The sequence below is a fragment of the Ictidomys tridecemlineatus genome, chromosome X (genome assembly GCF_052094955.1).
Source record: "Ictidomys tridecemlineatus isolate mIctTri1 chromosome X, mIctTri1.hap1, whole genome shotgun sequence".
In the NCBI taxonomy this organism is placed as follows: Eukaryota; Metazoa; Chordata; class Mammalia; order Rodentia; family Sciuridae; genus Ictidomys; species Ictidomys tridecemlineatus.
The window spans coordinates 72,398,217-72,410,716 of record NC_135493.1 but is presented as its reverse complement, the minus strand read 5'-3'; the positions used below and the strand labels follow the sequence as shown (position 1 = coordinate 72,410,716).

Here is a 12,500-nt window from a genome sequence, read left to right as displayed (position 1 = left end):
AATATAAATATAGGCAACAGGTTCAGATATTCTTTGTTACATAAATAGTTCCTGAGCATACCAAAAGAGAAACTATCCAATTCACTTTAGAAAGTTCCATAACTCTGATGACAGAAAGCAACAGGTTATATAAAGAATATTACAATCTAATGACACTGATGTAAAAGGCATGAATAAACATTTAACAGATGAAATCTACTGACATACTAAAGGAATCAAAACCAAATAGATTTTACCTCCAAGAATGCAACAACTTAAAAAATTATTTCATACTTGTCATGTACTGCTCTAAGTTCTAGATTAATCATATATGTTATAAATGTATATATATATATATATATTAAATGTAATATATATATATTAACTTGCCCAACAACCTCATGAGATAGTTATTATTGTTTAAAAAACTGAGGAAAGTAGAGGTTACAGTTAATAAAATGTATTAATTACAGTTAATAATAAGTCCACAGTTAATAAAATGGATGAAGAACTGAGATTTGAATCCATTTCACTATGCTGATTTGCCATTAAGAAAATCTATCAAGTAATTCACTATATTGTCTTTAAGAGATAATTACACCATCATTTTAATAGATGTTTTTTTAAAATATGACAAATTAAATACCCATTTCTCATTTAAACTAGACTCTTAGAAAACTGGAAGATATCAAAGATTTACAGCAGACATCAAACTTAGTGGTTAATTATTAGAAGCCTTATTTACCAAACTCAAGAATAAGACGAGGGTACCCACCATCACCATGCTTCTTCTCCATTGTACTGAAGATTCTGATCAAGGGAATTTAGTGAGAAATATGCTACTATTGTAAGTATTCAAAAATAAGATATAAATCATTATTATTTGCAGATGGAATTAATGTCTACTCAGAGAATTCAAGAAAAGCCATTATCAAGAATAGGGAAAATTCATCTCTACTGAAGAGACAAGATATCAGGATTAAAAATCAATGGTAAAGTCCCCAAATATTTAGACCTCAAACAACATACTTGTAAATAACACATACAGATCAAAGAAGTCTCAGAGAAATGTGAAAGTATTTTGAATTAAATAAAAACAAAAAATTAAAACCAGTAGGTAGAGGGAAATTTAGAGTATTAGATGTATACAGGAGAAAGGGCAAATAGTCTAAAATCTAGAGTCTAAACTTCCACCGTGGTGAATAGGAAAATATTTAGTTTAAGCCTAAAGAAAGCAGCAGAAAAGAAAAAAAAATCAGAATAGAAACCAATGAAATTAATAAAAGAAAAACCAAAGAGAAAAATCAGCCAATTCGGCAACTGGTTCTTTGAAATTAATGATTGAGGTAAAAAAAGAAGAAGAAGAAGAAGAAAAAAAGAAAACACAAATCATTCAGATTGGAAGTGAAAGAAGAATCATCACTACTGATCTCTTAGACATTATAATAAATATTATGACCAATTATATGCCTGTAAATTTGATAAACTAGATTAAATGGGCCAATTCCTTGAAAAACACAAACTAGGAAATCCAAACAGCTAATCTGAACAAATTGATATCTATTAAAGAAATGAAACCATTATAACCTTCCAAAATAGAAAGCACCACGCCCAGGTGGTTTCACTGGTTAATGCTCTCAAAACTTTAAATCCTTAAGTAAGAGATGATACACATTTTCTCCAGTGTCTTCCAGAAAAAGAAATAGAAAGTAAATGTCCTAGCCCATTTTGGGACGCCAGCATTACAGTGTTTCCAAAAACAAAGACATCACAAGAAAGGGACACTATGGACTGATATCTCTTATGCAAAAATTCTGTGTAAAATATTAACAAACTGAATCCAATAATGTTTAAATGGAATTGTACACCATGAGTGTTTGGGTTGGGATATGAGGTGTAGACATAAAAGTTCATGATTAGATGAGGAGAGCTGGAACCTGATCAGTTCATTAATTTGTTTAATGGATTAGTAACTTGAAAGGACTACTGTACCAGGTCTATAAGTGTAGGAAAGTAGACTGTGGTGGAGGAGGTAGGCCACTGGGGGCATAACTTTAGGTTTTATATTTTGTTCCTGGCCTTTCACACATATGCTCTCTCTCTCTGCTTCATAGCTTCCATGAGCTGAGCAGCTTCCCTCTCCTGTGCCCTCCTGCCATGATGTTCTGCCCCATCTCAGGCCCAGAGCAGTGGAGTTGGCCCACCATGGACTGAGACTTCCAAAATCATGTGCTCAATATAAACCTTTTACCCTCCAAATTGTTCTTGTTAGATATTTTGGTCACAGCGATGAAAAGCTAACGCAGTGAGCAACTGGGATTTCTTCCAGGTATACAAGGCTAGTCCAAAATTTGAAAATCAATGTAATCTACTACATCAACAAGTTAGAGAAAAATCACATGAGTACATCAATTGATGCAGAAAAAAAATGTTTGACAAAATGTAACACTGCTTCATGATAAAAACTGTCAGTAAACCTGGAAGAGCAGAGAACTTACTCAACATGATAAAGAACATCTACACCAACCTACATTCACATTACATTTAATGGTAAGAAATTAGATGCTCTCTCCCTAAGATTGGAAACAAGGAATGGATGTCCTCTCCCTCCACTTGTATTCAATGCCATACTGCAAGTCTTGGCTAGTGCAGTAACATATAAAAATAAATGAAAAGTAGAGAGATTGGGAAATAAGAAATAAGACAGTCTTTGTTCACAGATGATGTGATCATTTATGTAAAAATCACCAAATAATTGACCAAAAGAAAAACCACTGGAAGGACTGGGGATGTTGCTCAGTGATAGAGCACTTGCTGAGCACGCATAAGGCCCTAGTTCAATCCTCAATACCACAAATGATCCTCCTGAAACTAATAAGTTTTAAAAGGAAGTAGGATACAAAGTTAATAAACAAGTGTCAATTGCTTTCCTATATACAAGAAAATAAATAACTGAAATTAGAAATAAAATATACCATTCACAATAGCTACAAAAATGAAATCTTAAATACAAATCTGACAAAATAGTTTCTATATGTGGAAAAACATAAAACTGGTGAAAGAAATCAAAGATCTAAATGACATACAAATTTGTTCTTTGATTAATGAAGGCTCAATACTGTTAAGATGTCAGATCTTCTCCAACTTGATTTATAGATTTCTTTTTTTTTTTTTTTTTTTTTTTTTGGTACCAGGGATTGAACCCAGGGGCACTTAGTCAGTGAGCCACATCCCAAGTCCTTTTTAAAAATTTATTTAGAGACAGGGTCTTGCTGAGTTGCTTTAGAGCATCACTAAGTTGCAGAGACTGGTTTGAACTTATGATCCTTCTGCCTTAGCCTGCTGAGCCGCTAGAATTACAGGCATGTGTCACTGCACCCAGTTTAATACAATCTTAAACCAAATCCCAGCAAGCTATTCTGTATAGATAAATTGACACTTAAACTTATATAGAAAGGCAAAAGACCTAGAGTGGCCAACACAATGCTGAAAAATCAAAGTTGGGGAACTCATATGACCAAATTTCATGACTGACTATTAAGCAACTGTAGTGAAAGACAATGTGGTGTTAGTGAAATAACACACACATCTATGCAAATAGACACAAAGATCAACAAAACACAATTCAGAGTCCAGAAGTAGACCCATGCAAATATAGTCAGTCGTTCCTTGATACAGGAACTAAGATCATTCAGTGGAAAAAGGATAATTTAGCAAAATTTGCTTATAGATGCCTATAAGCAAAACAAAACCAAAACTCATAAAAACTAAACAAAGTCCTTATACCTTTCCCCCCAATTCATTCAAAATGGGTTATATACCTACATGTAAAGCATAAAACAGTAAAAATTGTATAAAACACAAGAGAAAGCCAAGGTGATCTTGGGTTTGTAGTGAGTTTTTAAACATATCACCAAGAGCACAATACATAAAAGGAAAAAAAATGATGTTACACTTAATTAAAATTGAAGACATCTACTCTGAAAAATACACCAAATGGTGTATTTTGCAGAGTAGATGGTGTATTTTGCAGAATAGATGTCTTCAATTTTAATTAAGATAGGAGGAAAATATTTACAAAACACATACAGTAGAAAACTTATATCCAAAATGTAGAAAGAACACTTAAAATACAAAAATAACAAGACAAATAACACAATTAAAATAGGTGAAAAATTAGAACAGATGCCACATTAAAGATGATATATGGATGGCAAACAAACACATGAAAAGATGCTCAACAGCATTTACCATTAGGGTATTGCAAATTTAAATAATACCACATATGTATATAGGATGGCTGAAGTCCAAAAACTGACAATATCAATCGATGGTGAAGATGTGGAGCAATGGGAATGTTCATTCATTGCTATTGCTTATGCAAAATGGTACAACAACTTTAGAAGATAATTTCGTGATTTTGTACAAAGCTAGGTGTTGTCTGGACATACAATCCAGTAATTGTATTCCTAGGTACTTAGTCAACTGATTTGAAAATTTGTGCCCACACAAAAACTTCCTCACAGATGTTATAGCAGCTGTACTCATAATTGCCCTAAAGTAGAAGCAACAATAGATCCACCTGTTCTTGATTTACCTATTCATAATTGCCCAAACTAGTAAGCAACTATACATTCACCTACTTATCAATAGGTGAATAGAAACAAAAACACCCATACAATAGAATATTATTCAATGCTACAAATAAATGAGCTATTAAGTAACAAAACAAACCAGGTGTGGAGGTGTACACCTGTAATCCCAGCGGTCAGGAGGCTGAGGCAGGAGGATTACAAGTTCAGAGCCAGCCTCAGCAAAAGTGAGGCACTAAGCAACTCAGTGAGACCATGTCTCTAAATAAAAAATACAAAATAGGGCTGGGGGTGTGGCTCAGTAGTTCATTGTCTCTGAGTTCAAACCCCAGTACCCACCCCTCACCCCCACAAAAAAAGAAACAGAACAACATGGGTGAACTAAGCAACAGAGGTCATTCCGAAAGGCTACATATTATATGATTCCAAACAATCTGGAAATGACATTCTGGAAAAGGCAAAACTATAGTGATGACCATATAATAAAAAGATCAGTGGTCACAGGGGCTCCAGGTGAGGAGGGTAAGAGATGAATAGGTGAAGCAAAGGGGACTTAAAGGTGGTGAAACCATTCTGTATAATATTGAAATTGTGGCTACATGACACAGCATTATTCAAAAGTCACAGAACTTTACAGCATAAAGAAGTAATCTTAATGAAGCAAATTTTAAAAAATCATTTAGGAGATTGGGGATTCCAGGATGGAATGCAGAATGTGACCAAAGAATCAAATTGTAGGGTGGTGAGAGGAAGGGGGGATTAACCTAAGTAACTTTGAAAATCTGCAATCTCTAAACCTGAAAGTAAAAGAAACTGAAATTTATTGTGAGAAATTTATTTTCCACAAGGGTATGGTTAACAATTTTTATACCACCACACATGTATACTGGAAGAATATAATTAAGTTAATGGATGTTCGATAGTTGGAGCCTGATTCATCACTGTTGTAGTTTATAGATAAGCAAGAGAAGTAGACTAAAATCATCCACATGATTACAGATTAGAGTTGAAGTCATCATCATGTTTAGCTTACTATATAGATACTGATAGTTACATACAGAAATATTTATAAATATACATAGATTACAATACACACAAACATTTTGGTACTGTTGGCTGATAAGGCCTAAAAGCAAGTACATCGTGATAGCAGTGAGCACACTTGGTACCTAGATCTTGGTTTCTAATACCATCCTCCAATAAAAGGAAACAGGGATCCTTGAAGAAGTGGCTGGTTTGACAACTGGAGCAGGAAATGCACAAAATAGGACTGGAATATACTATGGTTTCAGAAAGTATGGGAGTACCCCCCCCAAACCTAAACCCAAACACAGGAATAAATAAAAATAAAAAACACATTTTTGGGATACGAAGAACATAGGATCTATTTGAAAGAGTTCCCAGTGATCTGAGGAAATCTAAAAGAGTGTTATATTATAACCCAAATATAAAAATAAATGTTCATGAGACAATACTGATACAAATCAAGCAGAATGGATAAATCTCCGGGGCATGAGAATTTCAGGTAATTTATGAAAATATTATACCCTCAATGAGGTGGAGCATCACTCCACACTTTTTAGTGTGACCTGCCCATAGTAACTCTTCCTAAGGAGTACACTATGGAAGGTGGAAAAAAAGTAATTTTATAATGGAGGAGACTTATGACAAATTTTGCCTCAGCTAGTTGATCACAGAAACATCAACAGCGACAAGTCATGTTGATCATATATTCCTATCATGTGATGGAAATGGCATTTACCTCTGTGATCTTCCTTCCCCAGATTTATAACCTCAGTTGAATCATGAGAAAAATATCCGAAAAATCTCTGTTGGCTTCCAAGATGGCGGCAGAGATGCCCGCCCGGCTGTCTGAGTGGCGGTGACGAGGTAGACAGAAGACCAGATGGCTGGCTATTCTTGATCACTTCTGTTCCAGTTGGTCCCATATTCGCTGTTGGAGTGCTAGATGGAGCCTTTCTCTGTCCTCTGAGACATTTCCAATTTTAGATAATGCCTCACATCTCTGTCCCCCTGGGACCCCCTGGAGCCCCCATGATCTGGAGGAAGACAATTTGAATCTAGACCTCACCTCAGGATGTTGCGGAGGCTGCTGGAGCGGCCCTGCACACTGGCCCTGCTTGTGGGTTCCCAGCTGGCCGTCATGATGTACTTGTCACTAGGGGGCTTCCGGAGCCTTAGTGCCCTATTTGGCCGGGACCAGGGGCCTACTTTTGACTATTCTCACCCCCGAGATGTCTACAGTAACCTCAGTCATCTGCCTGGGGCCCCTGTAGCTCCAGGGGGTCCTTCAGCTCCTCAAGGCCTACCCTACTGTCCTGAAAGATCTCCTCTCTTAGTGGGCCCCGTGTCGGTGTCCTTTAGCCCAGTACCATCGAAAGCAGAGATTGTGGAACAGAATCCTTGGGTAGAACCTGGAGACAGGTACCGCCCAGCAGGATGTGAACCCCCGCTCCCGGACAGCCATCATTGTGCCCCATCGTGCCCGGGAGCACCACCTACGCCTGCTGCTCTACCACCTGCACCCCTTCCTGCAACGCCAGCAGCTTGCTTATGGAATCTATGTCATCCACCAGGCTGGAAATGGAACATTTAACAGGGCAAAACTGCTCAATATTGGGGTGCGGGAAGCACTGCGTGATGAAGAGTGAGACTGCCTGTTCTTGCATGATGTGGACCTCCTGCCAGAAAATGACCACAATCTCTATGTGTGTGACCCTCCAGGACCCCGCCATGTTGCTGTTGCCATGAACAAGTTTGGATACAGCTTCCCGTACCCCCAGTACTTCGGAGGAGTCTCAGCCCTCACTCCTGACCAGTACCTGAAGATGAATGGCTTCCCAAATGAATACTGGGGCTAGGGTGGTGAGGATGATGACCTAGCTACCAGGGTGCACCTGGCTGGGATGAAGATCTCTCGGCCCCCCACATCTGTGGGACACTATAAGATGGTAAAGCATCGAGGAGATAAGGGCAACGAGGAAAATCCCCACAGATTTGACCCCCTGGTCCATACTCAGAACTCCTAGACTCAAGATGGGATGAACTCACTGACATACCGACTGCTGGCTCGAGAACTGGGTCCTCTCTATACCAACGTCACAGCAGACATTGGGACTGACCCTCGGGGTCCCCAGGCTCCTCCTGGTCCTCGCTACCCACCTGGTTCTTCCCAGGCCTTCCGTCAAGACATGCTGCAGCGCCGGTCCCCCGCTAGGCCTGGCCCTCTGCCTACTGCCAACCACACAGCCCGCCGTGGTCCACACTGACTCCTCCTTGCCCACCTTAATCATGAAACTGAATCAGAAGGGTTGTATTCTCCCTACCCTCAGCTCCTCACTGCTCTTAGAGGGATGTGGGGGAATTGAACTCTAGTGCTATGTTGGGGGGCACGGGCCTTCCTCACTGCTAGAATGGAGCTGGGCTCCTCTAGACCTGGAGGTCCCTCTTTCTAGGGTCACCTGCCAGGGCTTATGACTGTGAATCCTTGATGTCATACTTTTATGTGACAACTCCTGGGAGTCCCCTGCCTCTGGGGTAGGAGCAGGGCTGGACCCCAAGTCCCTTCCTCTTCCATGGTGACCACTCTCTTCCAAGAGTGATCTGGCTTCTCCTGGGACCTCTGTGAATATTTATTCTATTTATGGTTTCCAGGAAGCTGTTTGGTGAAGGAAGCCCCTCCCTGGGCACTTTCTGCCAGTGCTGGAGTAGCTCCCTTTTCTGGTCCTGGCTCAGGGGGCTGGGATTTTGATATATTTTCTAATAAAGGACTTTGTCTCAAAAAAAAAAAAAAAAAGAAAGAAAGAAAGAAAAATCTCTGTTAAGGCAGATTCCAGGAAGTACCTGAGCAGTACTCCTCAAAATGATCAAGGTCATGAGTAACAAGGAAAGTCTGAGAAACTGTCACAGCTGAGAGGAGCCTAAGAAAATGTGATAACTAAATGGAATGTGGTATCCTGAATGGCATCCTGGAACTGAAAAAAAGGACATTAGGTAAAAACTAAGGAAATATGAATAAACAATGTACCTTAGTTAATAATAATGCATTGATTCATTCATTAAGTGTGTATAGTAATGTAAATTGTTCATAATATAAAAATGAGGCATAGAGGGCTGGGGCTGTAGCTCAGTGGTAGAGCACTTGCCTTGCACATGTGAGCACTGGGTTCAATCCTCAGCGCTATATAAAAATAAATAAATAAAATAAAGGCATGCTGTCCATCTACAACTATAAATTTTTTAAAATGAGGCATGGATTATGAGAACTCTCTATATTATCTTTGGAATGAATTCTTCTTTCTTTCCGTTCTTATTTTTTGTTTTAATGGTGCTGAGGATTGAATCCATTGAATCACACACACCAGGCAAGCACTCTACCACTGAGCTACATCCCTATCCTTCTTTGAATTTTTTTCCTATGAATCTAAAACTATTACAAAATGAAGTTTCTTGTAAAAGAAATCAAAATAAACCAGCAATGAGCAATTAGAAAGTAAATCGGACAAAGGAGTTCCTTTCCCAAAAGCAACAGAAGTATAAAATACCTAAGAAAAAACCAAATAAGAAGTGTGAGAGGCTTATAAAAAGAAGACTGTATAATTTTACAAAAGAACACTTGAAGAGACCTAAATATATGGAGATACACTCATGTTCCTGGATGGGAAACTCAATATTGTAAAGATATCAGTTCTTTCCAAGCTAATCTATACATTTAATTCAATCACAGTCAAATTCCCAGCAGGAGTTTTCACAGAACTTGACAAATTGATTAGAAAATTCATGTGTGAGAGAAAATGCACAAGAATAGCTAAGACAATTTGGAAAGGGAAGAACAATGGAAAGGGAGACTTGCTTGACCAGACATCCAAATATTTCATACATTTCTAGGAATGAAAACTGTGTGCTAGAGCTCTATTCAAAGTAGATAACAATGGGTATGCCATAAATTCAGACCAATCAGAATGGACAAGGGCCCTAAATAGCCAATTTGGCCTGAGGCAGGATTACTGGCCTAATAATCAGACCTAGCACAGGGATAGAGATAGGGAACAATGGCACTGAATAGAGACCAGAAACACATCGATGTGTATGTGGTAATCTGGTAATTAATGAAGGCGGCTTTTCAAATCAGCAGAGAAAGAATGGTCTATTCAATAAATAGTATTGAGGCAATTGGCTATCCATTTGGGAAAAAATTTAGATCCTTTCTTCACACCATTTAAAAGTGAAATCACAGACAAATTAAAAGCAGAAATATAAAATATAAAATATGACTCTATTATAAGAAAATATTGAAAAGTATGGTTATAATATTGATGTAGGGGAAAACCTTCTTTTAAAGAAACCACAGAAAGCAAAAAAGCTCTCAATGAAAAGACTGGTACATTTGATGCCATCAAAACTCTGAAATGTCTGTATAACAATAGGCACCATAAACAAAATTAAAACACAAATGACAGATTGGGAGACATGATTGGCAACTTTTATCCACGGTGGTCTTCCTTCTGTTTCTCTAACACCCCCTTTAATTTTTTTTTTTTGCTTTAGCACATGTAAAATTTCTATTCCTAGTGTCTGAAATGCTGCATCTGTGCTTAAATTCTCATGAGATCTGACTGATTTGCATTTCATCTCTTCATAGATGCCTTCCCTGACAGTCCAATACAAGCAGCCACCCCCACCTTTCATAATCTACCCTGACACTCCTTTTTATTCTCCTCAGAACACTAACTGTTCCAGAAAGTGAGTCTGGGCAGGAGTATGGTAGCACCTGCCTGTAATCCCAGCCATTTGGGAAGCTGAGGCAGGAGAATTTCAAATTCAAAACTAGCCTCTGCAATTTAGCGAGGCCTCCATCTCAGATTACAACTAAAAAGGACTGGGGATGGAGCTCATTGGTAAAGAGCCCCTGGTTCAATCTCCAGTACAAAAATAAATAAGAAAGAAAAGAGAAAGAAAAAAGAAAGTGAGTCTGTATTTGTTCACTGCTTCTCTGTCAGGCCCATTAAACAGACTTGTTCTCTGATTTTCTGTATCTTCTGTATCCCCAGTGCCTACCACAGGGCATGGCATACAACAGATGCTCAATGAATATTTGTTAAATGAATTAATGTACAAATTTATAATTTATAATAGACTCCTAAAAATAAGGCAAACCATTCCCCCCAAAATAGACAAAAGGTTATCAATAGGGTATATGCAGAAAGAGAACTAGTCAATGGACATGTTAAGAGATATTCAGCTTCACAATTAATTAGGAAAATAAAATTCAAAAAAAATTAATGTACATAGTTTGTACTGTTTATGGCAAAAAGCAGAGTGTCCCTGTCTTAACCTTTCTATACCTAATTCCAACTCCTTAGAGTCTAATATTTTAGCCCATTTATTTATTTATTTGTTTATTCATTTACTTGTTTATTTTTTAGTACCAGAGATTGAATCCAGGGGTGCTTAACCACTGAGCCATATGCTTAGGGCCTTGCTAAGTTGCTGGGGTTGGTTTTGAATCTTCAATCCTCCTGCCTTAGCCTCACCAGTTGTTGGGATTACAGGTGTGCACCATCATGCCTGGCTTCAGCACTTTTAGATGAAAAATATTTTACTGATATTTTCCTCTACATTTCTAAATTATATATTGATATATACTGGATTTTCAGTTTTATATATTATCTACTGACTTCTTGTTCTAAAAGAACAGCTCCCTTCATCCACCTAAAGTCGTACAAGTCTTCCCTTCTTCCCATCATCCTGATATAGCTCTATTAATATGGAATTCCTTCCTATATATGTATAGAATTTAATACACCACAGTGAATCTCACCATCATGCACACCCACAACACTGGGATCCTAATTGGAATAAGATATATTCCATGCTTGTATAATTATATCAAAAGGATTCTACTGTCATGTATAAATAAAAAGTACCAATAAAAATATGAAGTTCCTATGATTATATGGCCTTTTTTGAATACTCTTTATGTTCTTCAATATTTTGTGCCTGCTTCGTCTTCTGTGTACCTATAACTAATTCAACCCCAAACTGTCTGCCAGAGAAGTAAATCTCATCTCAATATGTCCTAGCATTTTTTTCTTAGAAGTATCTCTTCTAGAATTCTCCATGATCCTTTTTCTGCTGTTGTTGGGGCTCCAGGATTGCAGCTTGGCTACCTATTATACAGAAAGGATGATGGTAAAAGGGAAGTCTGGGGACTTACCTTCATCCTAGGGGTCATCCCCACCTTTCTGTAATATTAGATTCCCTGCATTCTGGCTTCTAGATCTCCCTCATTTTTGGATCATTCTTCATTATTTGATCTATTGACATATTTTAATAGTATGTATGTTTTATATCCCAAGAAAAAGAATCTCAATTTTTCCCTCCTGTGTGTTTTTGTCTGGCTTCTTCATGGTCTGTGATGCCAGCTGAGGTTTTCAATACAATGAAGTCAATTTGATGGAATGGGAGGAGATTATTCTGCCATTTTTTCTATGTCTTTGTATATCAAATCTGGGGTTGACCATCCAGCTCTGTGGTCATCACTGATTTCAAATTTGTCATCCCAGTTAGGAGCCACATGATGACTTTGAAGCACAACTTTACATACCTGGCATTTGCCACTCCTTTTTAAATTTTTTTTTTTTGGTACTGGGGATGGAACTCAGGGGCACTCAACCACTGAGCCACATCCCCAGTCCTGTTTTGTATTTTATCTAGAGACAGGGTCTCACTGAGTTGCTTAGTGCCTCGCCATTGCTGAGGATGGCTTTGAACTCATGATCCCCCTGCCTCAGCCTCCTGAGTTGCTGGGATTACAGATGTGTGCCACCATGCACAGCTCCCTTTTTTGATGCCTTTGAGAGCATCAGCCACGACATTCATGCACATCATTATGTTGTCATGGAAAGA

The 12,500-nt window shown here is 38.1% G+C and overlaps 1 pseudogene; it reads left to right on the top strand.

Moving 5' to 3' along the window:
* The first annotated feature begins 6,413 nt into the window (after positions 1 to 6,413).
* On the top strand, positions 6,414 to 8,415 carry LOC101958451 (beta-1,4-galactosyltransferase 3 pseudogene; annotated as a pseudogene).
* The last annotated feature ends 4,085 nt before the right edge of the window (positions 8,416 to 12,500 follow it).